The sequence below is a fragment of the Balaenoptera borealis genome (genome assembly GCF_965194805.1).
Source record: "Balaenoptera borealis genome assembly, chromosome: 13".
NCBI lineage: Eukaryota > Metazoa > Chordata > Mammalia > Artiodactyla > Balaenopteridae > Balaenoptera > Balaenoptera borealis.
In genome coordinates, this window is record NC_138870.1 from 93,564,998 (window position 1) to 93,581,467 (window position 16,470).

A 16,470-nucleotide genomic window follows, 5' to 3' on the forward strand; every position below is an offset into this window, starting at 1 on the left:
AATCTTTCCGGACTACCAAGGAGGCAGTGCCATGGGAAAAGTCTGGCTTTGGGAGACCCACAAACCCAAAATTGAATCCAGATCTGAGTACCCAGGCCAGGTGACTTCACCTCCCCATGCCTTGGTTTCTTCATCTGTAAAATGGGCAGGTCATACCTTTCTCCCTGGCTTTTGGGAAGGATTAATTAAATCTCCCAGAAGCTCTGGCACAGCATTGGTGTCCAACAAATGTTAGTTTGAAGCCCCCTTATATCCTCCCTCCAGTCTGCTTCCCCTATCAGATTGTCATGAAGGGCTTTCGTTATGCCAAAGAATGAATCCAGGAAATAGTGTGGGGAAGGCCCGGGCTCTTCACTCTAAACACATAGCTGCGGGTTTACTTATCCCTAGAGCAATTCTCATGCAGTTCCTTCCATGGCCAAACATAAAAATCATCAATGAACTGGCCACTTATATACACATCCTTGCCCGAATGTCCCACCCCATTTAACACCAGTGTCCCTGGTGGCTCATCACACCATCTGGTCAGTGGTGAGTCAACCTCACAGACTGACCTCGGCATCCCATGATGCTGTGCCCATGAAATTCAGATTAATTTCATTTGAAAATGCAAATCTCACAAACAAGGCAGGATTTCACGAGCTCAATGAAAGTGATATTAGAGCATGGTTCCAATCACACACAAAGCCTTTGACCAGTGAGCAGCTAAGAAGCAGCCTTGTGGATTAAGCCCCTCCTCCTCCCCTTACTCATTACACACCCCTAAGCAAGTTGCTTAACCCCTCCTTGCTTCAATTTCCTTGTAAAACACACCGAATATGTCCTACCATGTAGAGTTGCGGTAAAAATAAATCCATTAATATACACAAAGAGCCTGGCACATGGTAAGCACTCAGAAAATGCTGGTTATCAGTACAATGTAGAAGGGTGAGACCAGTTAATAATTAACAAAGAGGAAATCAATGAGGATAATGAATAAGTACGTCCAAAGAGAATAATTTACATATCAAAGTACTAAGAGAGGCCCTTAGGAAAACTTGGGACGCCCTCAAGCATTTTTGCAAAAAAAGACCCTCTTCACAGTGGTGCTGTGAAAATCTAATAAGAAGTGAAGGTTGTCCTAACACACAATTAGACTGTCTTTTCAGAAAAAATCCACCAAAAGGAGAAAAATGTGATTCATTCTTTGTTCATTCTAAAAATTCGAGGGACTCGTTTAATTATAGTAAAATAGTGTTCAATGTAACTTACAATTTACTTACTTTCATAAATTTTGCTTTATGTTTAGTGACAGGTTGGTCTCATCCAAAGAGATGGCACACGGGCTGACACTGGGCTGAGATGACACTGAGGTCCTTGCCCTTGTGTGACATAAATACTTGTGTGGCTGGAGAGAGGGTTCAAGCCAGAGGAAATGGAAACAGGAGATTGTCTTTCTTTCTTTGGATCAGTAAATATTTACTGTGCCAATTACTGTTCTAGATCCTTGGGATACAGTCATGAACAAATAGACAAAAAATCCCAACCCTCAATTATGATCTAATTGGCAATCTAACTGGCAAGAGGGACAGAGAGTAAGCTCTAAGCCATAGACACACACTTATTTAAGTTACTTAAATTAGTAACTTATATAGCGCGTAAGTGCTGTAGAAAAGGAAAGGAGGATCAGGGTACCAGAGCAGGGGTAAGCAGGGAGGGCCTGGCTGAGAAGGTGGTGCTTGAGCAGACGAGAAGGAATGAAAGAGTGAGCCATGAGATTGTGCAGGGAAAAGCATTTCAGGCAGAGGGAACAGCAAATACAAAGATGCAAGTGTGTCTGGTGTGTTCAAAGGATCTGCCCGGAGGTCTGTGTAACTGGAGCACAGAGAGGCCGCGGGTCAGATTTCACAAGGCCTCGTAGGCTGTTGGTTCTCCTCTGGATTCATGGGGGATCAGGGAAGGGGCTTGAGCAGAAGAGGCCAGATGTGGCAGCTGTATGGAGCAGAGACCGGAGGGGAAAGGAGAAAAACAGGGAACCAGATGCAGCTGTCCAAGGTGGGGACACAGCTGGCTCACCCCAGGGGCAGCGGAGGTGGGGTGGGAAGTGGTGGGATTCCAGACACATCCGAAAGATGTAACCAACAGGAGTTGCTGATGGATTAGATGTAGGATGAGAGGGAAAGGTGTGGGATAACTCCTAGGTTTTCGGTTTTGGCCCCTGTGGGCCCAGGCCTGGGACCTAGGTCAGCTCCCCATCCAACAGGTCAAGGCCGCAGTGAGTGGTGGAGAGTCAGACACAGCATCCCACAATACAGCCACCGCCAAGTGCAGCCTTGGAAGTAATAATAACGGCACACGTCAAGTGGGGACTTACTGGGTGCCAGGCACGGTGCTCTGCTCTGCTCATTTAAGGCTCACAACAAGCCTGTGACATGGGCATCATTAGTTCCGCTTAAGAAATGAAGGACCCTGAGCCCAGAGACGGCACTAAAGTTCACAAAGGTAGGAAGTGACACGACTGAGACGTGAACCTAGGATTGTCTGACTTGATAGCTTGGGTCCCTAACCACTGTGTGACCCTGCCCCACCCCCGTGCCAGGCAGGTCATTTCCCCTCCCTGACCATCTCGCCTATGGGAGGGATGACCTCTAGTGGTCTCCCAGCTCTGGTATATTTTGTGCTACAAAATCAGGAGTCAAGAGATCCACATGCCATCTGTCTTGACTTTCCCACTAACTGAACCTGTGACCCTGGGAAAGTCGCTCCCCTGATGGGTCTCACCTGGGCTTGATGATCCCTCCAAATCTTTTCTGCTCAAAAACCCTCTGTCTATATGAATACCACCATTTCCAGAAAGTTCTGGTGGGCACCAGTGGACCTTTTCAGAATGAGTGATGGATTGTACTGCCCTCTACACAGAAGACTTCCCAGAGAAGCCCTGTCAAGCCGCCCATCACCCCGGCCTGGCCTGTCAGCATCCCCGCTCTAGCCGGCTGCCCCTCCGAGAAGGTGGCGGATGGAGCGGGCAGCTGGGGTCCTGCCCAGGCCCGGTCCCTCAGAGCTCCATCCACACCCGCCTTCCTCCTGAGCTCCCGACCTTCCACCTGTCCTCCCTTTCTCTCTTTCATTCCCTTAATCAAAACAAGAACTGTTCAAATTCAGGGCTTCGTTTCAACTGAGATAAGGTCTCTAAATGCAAGTCAACATTCACTGCACCCCTGCGACACTGACCCTGTCAACAACCAGGGAAGGAGACAGTTTTATCCCCACCTGTGTTAGTGAGGCGAGGGCCTGGCACAGGAGGGTGGGTCCTCGCCTCCCTCCACCCCATTCCCTGCTCTGGGCAAACCCAGCCGCGACTCTTCTCTGGGCAAGTCCCACCCCCTAGGTTAACATCCCCATCTCCACAGCACCTCCTCCTCCCCTTCCTCTCAGAGATGCCTCAAGTGCTACCTCCTTCAAGAAGTCCTCCGTGGTTTCCACTGCCCACACCCCACCACCCTCCGCCCTGGGTGCGGGGGTGATCAACATTCCAGTGAAACCACATAGACAGTTTCATCTTCTTTTTTTCATTTTATTTTTTAATTAAAATTGTATATATTCAAGGTGTACAGCATGATTTGATATACATATACACAGTGAAATGATTACTACAGTCAAGCTAATTAACATATCACCTACTCACACAGTTACCGTGTGTGTGTGATGAGAGCACCTGAAATCTACTCTTAGCAGATTTCCAGTATTCATTACGCTGCTCCTAACCATGTTCCTCATGCTGCATGTTAGATCCCTAGACTTCTTTATCCTCTATAACTGCAAGATTGTTCCCTCCACCAGCGTCACTCCACTTCCCCACCCCCCTGCCCCTTGTGACCACCATTCTACTCTCTGCTTCTACGGAGACAACTTTTTGAGATTCCATATAGGAGCGAGATGATGCAGTTTTTTCCTTTCTGTGTCTGCTGAACATGACTTCTGGTTTTGGTTATTAGGATGAGAGCTGGAAAATAAAGTGCTTTCTGAGTGTAGAGGCTCTAGGGGAAAACGGATCTGGGTTCAAATTCCACTCCTCCTGTTTCTTCCCTCGGCAGCCTTGGGCAAGATATTCTCTGGGCCTCCCTTTCCTCATGAGGCTTCCAGGATATTTCAACTGAATGATCAATTTTAGGGACAGGACTGATAGCAGTACTTTCTGCAGACCAGGCACTGTTCAAAGCCCTTTATGGTCAATTCTCACAGCAGCCTTGTGACATGGGTTCTATCAATAAACCCATTTTACAGAAGAAGAGACTGAAGCACAGAGTGTTGAAGTAACTTGCCCAAAGTTCCCTGGCTTCTCTCCTTCTCTGCTGTGTGGCTTTGGGCAAGTCACTTCACCTCTCTGATCTTGGACAAGTTATTTTACTGCTTGTGTGCCCCAGTTACTTTCTCTGGAAAATGGAGTATCTGGCGTGTATTAATACTCAAAAACAGATGGGGTGGTTTTTTTTAATCCTTATCACCTTCATCATCACTACTGATGCAATTACAGGTTTACCCAAAGAGATACTTCGTATACATTCAACAAAGGGAGGAGGGAAGGCGGGCAAGAAGGAAGGAGTAAGTGAATGAAGAATGCATGAACATATGAATGAATGAATGTTATCACCCACCCAGAGAAAGCTCTGGAATGCAGAATGGGGGCAAGAGGGTGTGAAGCATATTTAAGTGATACACCTGTGAATTGATGGACCCTGTGGGTGCAGAACAAACAAGGAGCCACATCACTGTAGCTAAATAACTCTCCACCCCTCAGCTGATATCTCCCTTCAACCCCCAGAGCACGAGTCGAGAGGCATTTGCACCCTGATGGATGGTGATACAGACGGAAACATCAATTGATCATAACTGGTCCATAAATGGACCCCACAACCCAAATTATCAGTTTAAGATCCCAGGGATGCTTTATTAATATTTCTAATGTATAGGCTCATTTGAGAAGTCATTAGGGGCGACAAACCTAATAAATCATGGGTTAAAAGGACTCCAGACAGCAGCGCACAGGGTCTTCCACACAGCACATGGCGGGTGGTAGCCATTGAACTTTTCAGACAGTCATAGCAACTGTCACCAGGGAAACGGGCTGCCAAAGGGAGTCTGGAGTTGGCGGTGGTGACAGCTGGAAGCAGATTATCAAGAAGACAGCATTTCCTGGTCCAGCAGGGTAGGCAGGGGAAGAAACTGCTATCAATTGTTCAGCGCTTTGTGCAGGCACTTTATGTGCATTGCCTCGTTTAAGCCTCCTCGAGTCACATCTGTGCAATTGCTGCCCTGATTCCCACCTACAGGTGAAGCAACCGAGGCTCAGGGAGACTAGGTCACTGGCTCAGTTAAGAGTTAAGCTGGGATTTAAAGGCAGGAGGCACCCACCCAATGATCCATGCTCTTAATCACTGAACTTTTCTGGCCACCAGTCTAATGTCCCCATTCTACAGAGCTGGAGACTGAGACCCAGTGATGTAGACACACACACAAGTCAACAGCAGAGCTGGGATATGGACTCAAGCATCTCGACATCTATTGTCTCATTCTTTCTGGAGTTCTTCCCTGATTCTCTGTCATTCTCGTCTCCTTACTCTGTTGTTTTTGTTTGTTTGTTTTTTCCTTTCCTTCATAGCATTTATCACCTGCCATATTATAGATTTATTTCTTTGGATCTCAGCATGCTCATTTGTGAGGGGAGGGTTTGGGCTGTTTAGTCTTATAACAACTTGTACCCCAAGTGTTACAACTGGTTGCACACCCATCTCAAGCATAGGATCTTCCCAGTGGTACCAAAATAACTAAAGTCCACTTGCTAAAATTCTCCCTTTGTTTACACTCCCTGCTACCAATGGTCAGGAAGAAATGGGACCTCCTACGTTTGCCCCTTTGAGAGTTTTCTCTGTGCCCTGGGGAGTGGACCAGCCCCTTTCACACTGACACGTTTCTTCACAGGTTACAGCTTTTGTGTCTGCTTAAGTTGCCTTTACACTTCTCTGTTTCAGCGTTTTATTTGTTCATGATTAAGTTTGTCACCAAAAAGGCCATCTCACTTCCTTTTCTAAGTTTTTAAGGGATTTGTTCCTTGTAGCTCCAAACTACAAGCTGTAGTCAGGCAATTATTCTTGCTTCCCTTCTTGTTAACAATAGAACCCCAATCTTATTCATGGTGGCAGTGTTCCCAGGTTCTAGATTACATTCCCTAGTCCCACCTTCAGCTAAGAGAGGAGGCTTAATGAGATGAAAGAGAAAGTCATTGGATGAGTTTCCTTCCAGAAAGCCTCTTGACAGGGGGCAGACCAAGCTAAGAGACTGGTCCTTCTTCCCTTCTACCTGGAATGTGAACTTGATGTCTGGAGCCCCAGCAGCTAGCCTGGACTGTGGGGCAAGCTCGAGGATGGAAGCTGACAATAAGGTAGGTAGACCCTAATGATAGTGAATCTGCCAGCCCAGCCCTGACCTGACACTCCTGGCTCCATTTACATGACAGAAAAAATAAATAAATACTCTATGATCCCTCTTGTGTGTGAAATTTGTGGTTATTTTTATCCAGGATTTCCACCTGTTGGAGCAGGAATGGGTTGCTTCCACAAAAGCTAAACTCTTCTTGTTAAACTCATGTGCCCAGATCATGGTCTGACAGGAGAACACCAGTGAGGCAGTCAGGAGACCTGGGATCCAGTCCTCAATACTCAGGAGTTGTTCTAGGATGACAGATGGATTGTTCCATTCTTCACACTAGTGTTTATTTACATCTCTGCCTCATTGTGGAAAAGAGTTGAGAAGGTTTATTTGAGTACAGAACAACCCAGCACATATTTTCAAGGAAGGAATTGATGAAGAAATCAGGGTGAAGGAAAGGAAGTCCAACACACTCTAAGATCCAAGAGGCCAAATGAGGTGTTTAACTTAGCTTCCTAGGAGCCACAGAGAAAACAGAAACACGACTACCTACAAGTGGTCAGGATGACAGTGATTCTGAAAATTAGATAGCTGCTCAGGTGCTCAAGAGAAGTGGGCTTTTCTCCTGGCCTGGTGGTCTGAGAAGAATTTAACTGTGCGTTCATTAAGAAAACATCATGTGAGCCTCAGCGAGAGCCAGTTCCTCCGGGGAATTCCCAGGACTTCTCCCCCCATCTCTGTAGAGATGAAATGTGGATAGCAGACAAGTTTGACGTTACAGTCTGGAGTAAGAACTGGCCTGTGGCACGGGCATACTGTGCTACCAGTTAAGGGAAGATCTATGTGCATTAACAAACAAGTGGACCTACCTCTACACAGAGAGAGGCCAAAGGAATACCTGTGGGAATGCCTGTGGGAATACCTCTGAGAACACTTGTGGGAATACCTTTGGGAATACTTTAGGGAATACCTCTGAGAATACTGGTGGGAATACTTGTGGGAATACCTGTGGAAATACCTACAGAAATACCTGTGAGAGTACCTGTGGGAATACCAATAAGAAAGCTTTTGAGGATGCCTGTGGGAATACCTATAGAAATACCTGTGAGAGTACTTGTGGGAATACATGTGGGAATACCTGTGGGAATACCAATAGGAAAGCTTTTGGGGATGCCTGTGGGAATACCTGTGGGAATACCTGTGGGAATACATATGGGAACACTCTGGTAATACCTGTGAGAGTACCTATTGTAATACTGTGGGAATACTTGTGGGAGCACCTGGGAGAATACCTGTGGGAATACCAATAGGAAGGGGATGCCTGTGGGAATACCTATGGAAATACCTGTGAGAGTACCTGTGGGAATACCTATGGAAATACCTGTGAGAGTACCTATGGGAATACATGTGGGAATACCTGTGGGAATACTTGTGGGACTACCTATGGGAATACATATGGGAACACTCTGGTAATACCTGGGAGAGTACCTGTTGTAATACCTGTGGGAATACTTGTAGGAATACTTGTGGGAATACCTGGGAGAATACGTGTGGGAATACCCAAAGGAAAGCTTGTGGGGATGCCTGTGGAAAGCTGTAATCCTTAAGAGAACAGCTCTGGATATATTCCCACACCAAGAAATAATGTCCAAGTCCATCAAGCTGAGCCATAATAATTTTAGCTTAAATTTTTTTTCAAAGTATATTTTACAAATCACCCAAGAAGGCATTAGAGAAATCCTAACACTGCATCCACAGACACCTAATGTTAAGCAAGTGTCACCTCCTGGTGAGTCCCACAAATGGCTGAGTAGGCAAATGTAGCCCTCAGTGACTACATGAGTGAATGCAATTCACAGGTTGTTGAATAAGAGCCAACTCAATGTCGGAGGACATCTGCCAACAGTGACAATTGGGGGTTGCAGCAGTTCATCCTGAGCCAGTTTTTTCTGACAGTAATGAGGCCATTCCTGGTTTCTGACAATAAAACCATGTCATTTGCATAGAAAAGACTTTCAACTTTCTGTTCCTGATAGCAAAGGGCAATTCATTCAGCTCATCCAAAAATTCTTTCAAGTCACAAAGCACCCGTTAGAGGGAGCAGGGACCAGAGCACACGGCTCCTGTGCTCTGTTTGAAATCATGGTCTGCTTTGTCAGGACATGATTCCTCCCAATGCCAGCCCTCAGGCGGTGCTAAGGGGCACATTCTGTCTCAGTGCCCGTGGCAGGGTGGGGATGGATACCAGCACCTCTAGGTTAGCCCATAATTGGTTTCTCTCCACATAATTAGTTTCTCTCCACTGAGTCAAAGGTCAAAGTCAGTCATTGCTGCTGCAATTCTTATATTGTTCCTGACAAATTTTTGCACCAGTGGCATAAAAAAAGTCAATCATGTGGAATAAATATGCTGAAAACCCAAGGGTTTCTTCATACAAAATATCAGCCAGAGAAACCCAGACTTGCCATTTCTAAAAGAGGAAATTGGCAGGTGATTTTGTTAGAATAGCAAGTAAACCAATAGGTCTGTCATTTGGGGGGAAATAGAGGATGAGCCTTTACAAAGTGGGATAATCTACCCTCTGGGTCCATCCAGACAAGGCTACCTGTAGAATTAAGGAAAATAAGCAACTCGGCTAATGAACACTTGAAACAGGGCAAGTCCTAATAGAGGTGAGTTGTAAATGTAAAATATACATCAGAATTCAAGCTTAGTATAAAAAAGAATGCAAAATAATTTTATATTGCTTATATTGATATTATCATAGTATTTGGATATGTTGAGCAAATAAAACGTATCATTAAAATTAATGCCAGCTTTTCTTTTTTAAATTTTTTTATGTGACTGCTAAAAAGCTTTAAATTACTTGCATGCACACTGTGGTAGCCATCTCCAAGGTGACCCCCGGTGATTCCCTCTTCCTGATAGTCACACCCTCTTGTGATCCCCTCCCACATTGTATCAGCATTGGTCTGTGTGACCCACAGAATATTTTTGTTTAAAAGTCCATTTATCATTATGATGTCAATGTTTATGTAACTTTTTGTGTGCATCGCTAAATGTGAACGCCACATGCTTGTCTATGACCAGTATACAGAATGCAAGGCATCTTCTAGGTTCAAGTAATTCACAAGTTGGTGAATGTCACCTTACCACATGCCCTGTATGGCTTCCTTAAAGAAACACTACAGTATTCTTTTAGTAGAATATATCAGAAGCAATGGTATGTCACTCAAAATTAGGTTACAAAAGCCACTGCTGCTTCTGCCTTGGTCTCTTTCTCAATCTCTCCATCTCTCTCTCTCTCTCTTTCTCTCTCGTCACTTACTCTAAAGGAAGTTAGCTGCTAATTTGTGAGCAGCCCTATGGAGGATCCTGCAGAGTGAGAAACCAAGGCCTCCAGGCAACACCCATGTGGATGAACCTTCTTAGAAGCAGGTCCTCTGGCCACAGTCCAACCTTCATATAACGGCAGCCAAATCGACATCTTGACTACAGCCTCACGAAAGACCCTGTGTGAGAATCACCCAGCTAAGCGACTCCTGGATTTCTGGTCCTCAGTAACCATGTGACATCATAAACCTTGTCTAGGGTAACTTATTGCACAGCAATAGATAACTAACATGCACGCATTTTATTTCTATTAAGTGGCACTTCCCTGGTGGTCCTGTGGTTAAGACACCGCGCTTCCACTGTAAGGGGCACGGGTGGAATCCCTGGTCGGGGAACTAAGATCCCGCATGCCGTGCGGGGCCAAAAAAAAAAAGAAAAGAAAAGAAAAGAGAATCCTCTAGAGCAGAGGCTCCTACCCCTAGCTGCACATTAAAATCACTTGAAAAACTTTTTAAAATAGCTGATGCCCAGGCCCACCCCCCAACAGTTGAATGAGTCTCTAGGGGTAGAGCCCCAGCATGGGTATGTTATAAAACTCACCCAGGTGACGTGAATATTCAGCCAAGGTTGAGAGCCCTGCTCTAAGGAAAGGCTTCTCCAGTGTCATGGTGCTTAATTCCACATATCATCTAGGGCTTGGCTACCCCAGGTGTGCTTCCAAAGCCACCTGGGAGCTGTTAGAAAGGCCAAGTCTTGGGCTCCAGCTCAGGTGGACCAAATCAGAATCTGCATTTTAATAAGTTTCCCAGGGAATGTGGATGCACACTGAGCTCTGAGAAGCACTGATTTAGGGCATCAGTTCAGAACTGGTCCTCAGAACCCACACTCCAGATCCCTGCTAAGGGTATCCCAGAATCTCTTCTCCCATAAGCGTTTATTAAGATTGAGCTGTAGGGGCTTCCCTGGTGGTGCAGCGGTTAAGAATCCACCTGCCAATGCAGGGGACACAGGTTCGAGCCCTGGTCCGGGAAGATCCCACATGCCGCGGAGCAACTAAGCCCGCGAGCCACAACTACTGAGCCTGCGAGCCACAACCACTGAAGACCGTGCCTAGAGCCCGTGCTCTGAAACAAGAGAAGCCACTGCAATGAGAAGCCTGTGCACCGCCACGAAGAGTAGCCCCCGCTCGCCGCAACTAGAGAAAGCCCGCGTGCAGCAACGAAGACCCAACACAGACAAAAATTAATTAATTAATTAATTAATAAGATTGAGTTGTACACGATCTCCCTCGCCAAGGGATTCTGACACACTGGTGTGTGTGGGGCTGAGCCACGGAGAATTTTGTCAAAGTTCCCCCCAAGGGATTCTAAGCTGTAGCCTGGGTGGTGAGATGGGTCTCAATCCGTCCTTTCCCTGAGTCTCTCATCTCACCATGACAGTGGGAGTCAAGAGTTTAAAGATGTCTTATTTCCATACAACATAAATCCTACGCGCCAACTGCCCCATCTAGAACTTACCTAAAGAAACAGTCATTTCTTCCAATTCTAGAGAGGGAAAACTTGCCACATAGGATTTACCCAGTGCTAATGTGTTCATCTCAATGCTGAGGACCAGTCATCATGCCCTGAATCACATCCCTGGGGACGAAGCCCCAGCAAGATGCACCACTATGGCATAGCAAGATTTAAATTTTATTATAACTCTAATAAGCCTCCAAACTCCTCTTCATACATCAACTCACTTCTTTGGTCACAGTTTAAGAATTGTTTTTATTTCTTAGTTCATTTATTTTCTTTTTCCTTCCTGACAGCCTTTATCAAACCAAGAACTACAATGACAAAATCCACATTGAGCCAAATCAAAATGAGCCAACAAAGCCAGTTTTCATTTACTGACAACTCCATTGATAATGGGTGAGCAGTAAAACCCAAGGCATTTCACGGCATTTCAAGAGATTTTCAAAAAAGCAACTTCAACCAATCTGAAAATTCCATTCCTCTCTTTGAAATGCCCCCATTCTTTGAGGTATAACCATGAGTTCTAACAGGCCTGGCCATACCTGTGGTTGAGGTGAGATGGATATTATCGCTTTGTCCCTGTCTCAAAATCACCTTCCTAAACATAGTAAAAAAATAAGACCAGCTAACTAACTGTAATACAATTTACAGCACTATCTCCTTCAAACTGCTTACTATAATTTGCAATATCTATTTGACTGCTTGCTTATCATGTCTCCTCTCTGATCATAACCCTATCTGGACAGGAGTCATGTTGGTCTTAATATATTCCTCCTCCTTAGCCTAGTATCTGACACATACTAGGTACCAAATGAATGTTTGCTGAATGAAGGATTGAGTGGAAAATTTCCCAGATCCATGCCATGCACCGATACTCAGAAATACTAGACCCTATAAATCCATTGGTGACGAACTGCCCTCTCGGCTTGTTACAGCTGTCTACAGGAGATATGATCTATAGGTAATCAAGGCGGTTCAAGCTGACCCCTGCAAGCCCTATGCCAATATTGATGTGCTGGTCTTCCGAGGTTATTATGACTGACTCTATTTTTTCTTCAATATAGAAAATTTATATTTGTATATATGAACAACAAACATGTGGGAAATGAAATTAACAAAACAATTCCACTTACAGGGGAGGCTAAAAGTAACATAGACCACTTAGAAATAAATTCAACAAAAGATGTGGAAAAACCTCTACCCTGAAAACTATAATACATGACTAAAGGTAATTAAAGAAGATCTTTTTTAATTTTTATTTTATATTGGGGTATAGTTGCTTTACAGTGTTGTGTTAGTTTCAGGTGTACAGCAAAGTGATTCAGTTATACATATACATATATCTATTCTTTTTCAAATTCTTTTCCGATTTAGGTGATTACAGAATATTGAGCAGAGTTCCCTGTGCTATACAGTAGGTCATTGTTGGTTATCTGTTTTAAATATAGTAGTATGTATATGCCAATCCCAAACTCCCAATTTTTCCCTCCCCTCAACCTTTCCCCTTTGGTAACCATAAGCTTGTTTTCTACGTATGACTGACTTTAAATACATGATGAAAATAGAGGATTTTGACCATCACACACAACCCAAAGTCCAAGCAGACTGCACATACCTGACCAGAGAGATATGAATCAACTTTAAACTAGGTCCAGCCCCTCTGGCTACCAAATGCAGAAAGGAAAGAGCTTTGTGTTCTGTCCTGTGCACTGAGTATCTCCACTCTCCATTTTAAGGCACCTATAGCATATGCCCAGCCTGCTTGGAAGGACAAGTTTTCATTCCCAAGTAAGGGAACATAAGGACCCAGCAGACTACCGAAGGGCTTTGAATGCTCTCAACAGAATCCAGGGTGAAAAAGAATCAAACACAAGCTCAAAATGGCAATTCTAAGCATCTCAGTTCCCCCAACAGACCACGTCAAATGCAAGTCTCAAGTACAAAGAGTGCAAGGATGGGGGTCCACCGAGAACTCCTGATCCTCTCACCAGGCCATCCCATGATGGGCCATCTTTATGTCCTTGTCCCATTCCCTCAGTCCATATAAAGTAGCCCACAGAATCCCTGATGCACAGAAGTCTAGATCCTGAAAAACTGCTCTGGAGAGAATAGAATGGGAACCCCCTACCTCCAACCTCAAACCTCTCAACCACCAACCCATTGAGGTCTCCATATAGACACTTTTTGGGGAGTTCCTTCTTAAAACTCAGAATTTTGAAATAACTCAAAGAGGCAGCATGGGGGTGCAGGGGTCAAACGGGTTAGGATGGGTCATAGAAAGATTGGGTTCAAGCTGGGACTCTGCCTCACTGGTAACTACCAGACAGACCTTGGGCGAGTCCCTTCCCTCATCAGGCTTCAGTCCCTTTGACTGCACAACAGGGAGAGTAACTTCCACTTTCTGTGCAGGCTGCAAACATCAAACACACCAACATGAAGAGGACTTAGGAAATGGTCCAGCTGTGAGCAGTGCAAATACGTTCAAGGGTAACCAGGAGGGGAGGACCGGAGGAGTGCTGTTTCCTTCCTGCCTTCCTTCCTCTCTTCCTTCTTTCCCCACATCTTAGGAGGGAATTAGTCAACGTGCACGTTGCTGAGGAACAGCCCCCATCCCCAGAACAGGTGGTCACACACCTTTCCGGACACAACATCCCAAAGCAAAACGCACTAGATCTGCCACACACACACCGCTGCTCATCCCCCCTACAGCGATAAATGACCTGCCTTCTTCCTGCCCATCGGGCCCCTGGATTTATCCAGAAACGGAGCAGCAGGGGGATGAAGGCAGGCGGCCCTGCTGCAGCGTCCCAGGGAGTGAACGGTGAATAATGAGATCCCCATGGCTGGTTCACTCTTTCTGCTAGCCATGGGTTTAAGTGTGAGCACGTGTCACAGTCCTGGCCAAGGGGAATAAAGGAAATCCACTTGGAGGTTTCTGGAGAATGTTTTCCTCCGTGATGAAAAGAGTGACAAAAGGCCAGTCTTCCCCTGCAGCCTCGGGATGAGTGTGTGAAGCCACGAAGCCTGGAGCTGCAGAGACCATCCCCAGCCACGCGGGGACAAGCTCAAAGACAAAACCAAGGCACTGGGGATGGCAGAGGAGAAAGATGCAAAGTGCCCACCCTCGGCATTGTTACTGCGCCCAAATGAACCAGCTCTGGAGCCTCCTACCTACAGATATTCTCCTGTGAACTAAAAGACCCCTACCGTTTAAGCCTCTTCAAGTTGGGTGTTTGGTTACTTGCAACTGAGCCCATCCTGATACACACCTCCCCCCAGACACCAACACACACAGCCTGTAATTCATCTCTGACTTATTCAAATCCCCAATGGATGCTCCCCTTAACCCTACAGTGGGGTTCATGAACCACCGTTCACAAAAACACCCACGGCTCTGTGTCACCTGTGGGATAAAAGTCAGATCTGAAAAAACTAAAGTACCTTCCCTCACCTGGTCGCTCTCCAGCTCATCATCCGGTTTTGTTTTCTTTATAACATTGTCACAAACGGAAAATACATCATTGGACATTTATCCATTACCTGTTTATTATCTACTTCCAATGTAAGCTCCATGAAAAGAGGGGGGCTTGTCTATTTTGATCACAACTCTATTTCCAGTACTGCAATCACAGTCTGGCACATCACTGTGGGTACTTTAAAAATATTTTTAAATTTTTTTATTGAGTTATAGTCGATATACAATATTATATGCTTCATAGTGATTCACAATTTTTTAAAGTTCTATTCCATTTATAGTTATTATTAAATATTGGCAATATCCCCCGTATTGTATAATATACCCTTATAGCTTATTTATTTTATACATAGTAGTTTGTACCTCTTAATCCCCTTCCCCTATCCTGCCCCTCTCCCCTGCCCTCTCCCCACTGGTAACCGTTAGTTTTTTCTCTATATCTGTGAGCCTGTTTCTTTTTTGTTATATTCACTAGTTAGTTTTATTTTGTAGATTCCGCATATAAGTGATACTCATACAGTATTTGACTTTCTCTGTCTGATTTATTTTGCTTCACGTACTACCCTCCAAGAACAGCCTTGTTGTTGAAAATGGCAAATGGATGGACATATAAATGAACAGATGGCTCCAACATACCTTTCCAGCGTGTTCTTCCTAAATGCCTCTTCATAAGATAAAATCTCTCTCCCATCAATGAACTAGTAACAGTGCACCATGCAGCCAAGTGTCTTTCCTTGCTTGTGTGTTTTAGGGTAGATTGAGGGAACTTGTGCGACGGCTCTCCTTCTCTCCTTCCTCCGCGTCAAAGCTTTCTTTGATCCAAACAGCTGCACAGAGTTACTCCTCTGAACTCCTCTGACACTGACCACTGACCACTTTCCACCAAAATGACCACTTTGCCACTCGCTGGCCTGTCTGCCGCCATCTTCTCCCCTCGCCGACACTCCCCACCCTAGAGTGTGATTCCCTCAGGGCAGGGTCTGTGGCTCATTCATCTGCATCTCTATGTGCCATCTAGTGAGTGGCACATAGTAGATGCTCAAGAAACATCTGTGGGATGAACACACGTGGGAATGCCCAGGCTGTGGCTCACCATGGGGGTGATGGTTTGGAAGGAGAGCAAGTGTCTAGGTCCACACCACAAGGGCTGCTTTCTTACCCTCCGGGGGGCGGGGGGCAGGTGTTGGAGGGCGAGGCTCACCCCAGAGAGAGAGGGAGAATACAAGGAACTCAAATGAGGTGCCGAAAAGAACAGGTGTGACTCTGGAAACTTCTCTCTCTGAGATGTGGTTCTTCATCTGCACGGTGAGAAGTTTGGACCGGATGGTCTCTGGGGATTATGGCAAAGGGAGCAGAGTGTGGGTTTCAGAGCTGGACTCACCTGGGTTTGAGTGCTGCTTCTTCTACGGGTTAGCTGCGTAGCCTTGTAAGCCGCCACTCATCTCTCTGGGCGCATCTCCTCAGCTGTAAAATGGCATGAGTGACCGCAGTTGATAGGGCTGTTGGGGGGATTAGATGAGGCAGTGCGTGCACAGCCCCTGGCTCCAGGCCTTCCCTCCCCTCCGCTGCTTCAGCCCCTGGAGTCCCTGTCCTCCCTCCTCACCGGCCACCGCAAGTGTCCATCACACCTCCGCCCCAAGCAGAGGGAGACCCACCCTCCCAATGCAACAACTCCTTTGGCCGCCAACAGGGGGCTTGACTCCTGTGGGACTCTGGCCACCTGACCGTAAAGGAGGCATT

The 16,470-nt window shown here is 45.8% G+C and overlaps 1 long non-coding RNA gene across 2 annotated transcripts in view; it reads right to left on the reverse strand.

Annotated features, from left to right (window-relative positions):
- Positions 1-16,470, reverse strand: part of LOC309608645 — a 127,342-nt gene that overhangs the window by 108,802 nt on the left and 2,070 nt on the right. For both annotated transcript variants that reach the window (XR_014233030.1, XR_014233031.1), the window contains exon 2: positions 16,112-16,194. This is a non-coding gene — a long non-coding RNA (uncharacterized lncRNA). The remainder of the gene's footprint in view (positions 1-16,111; positions 16,195-16,470) is intronic.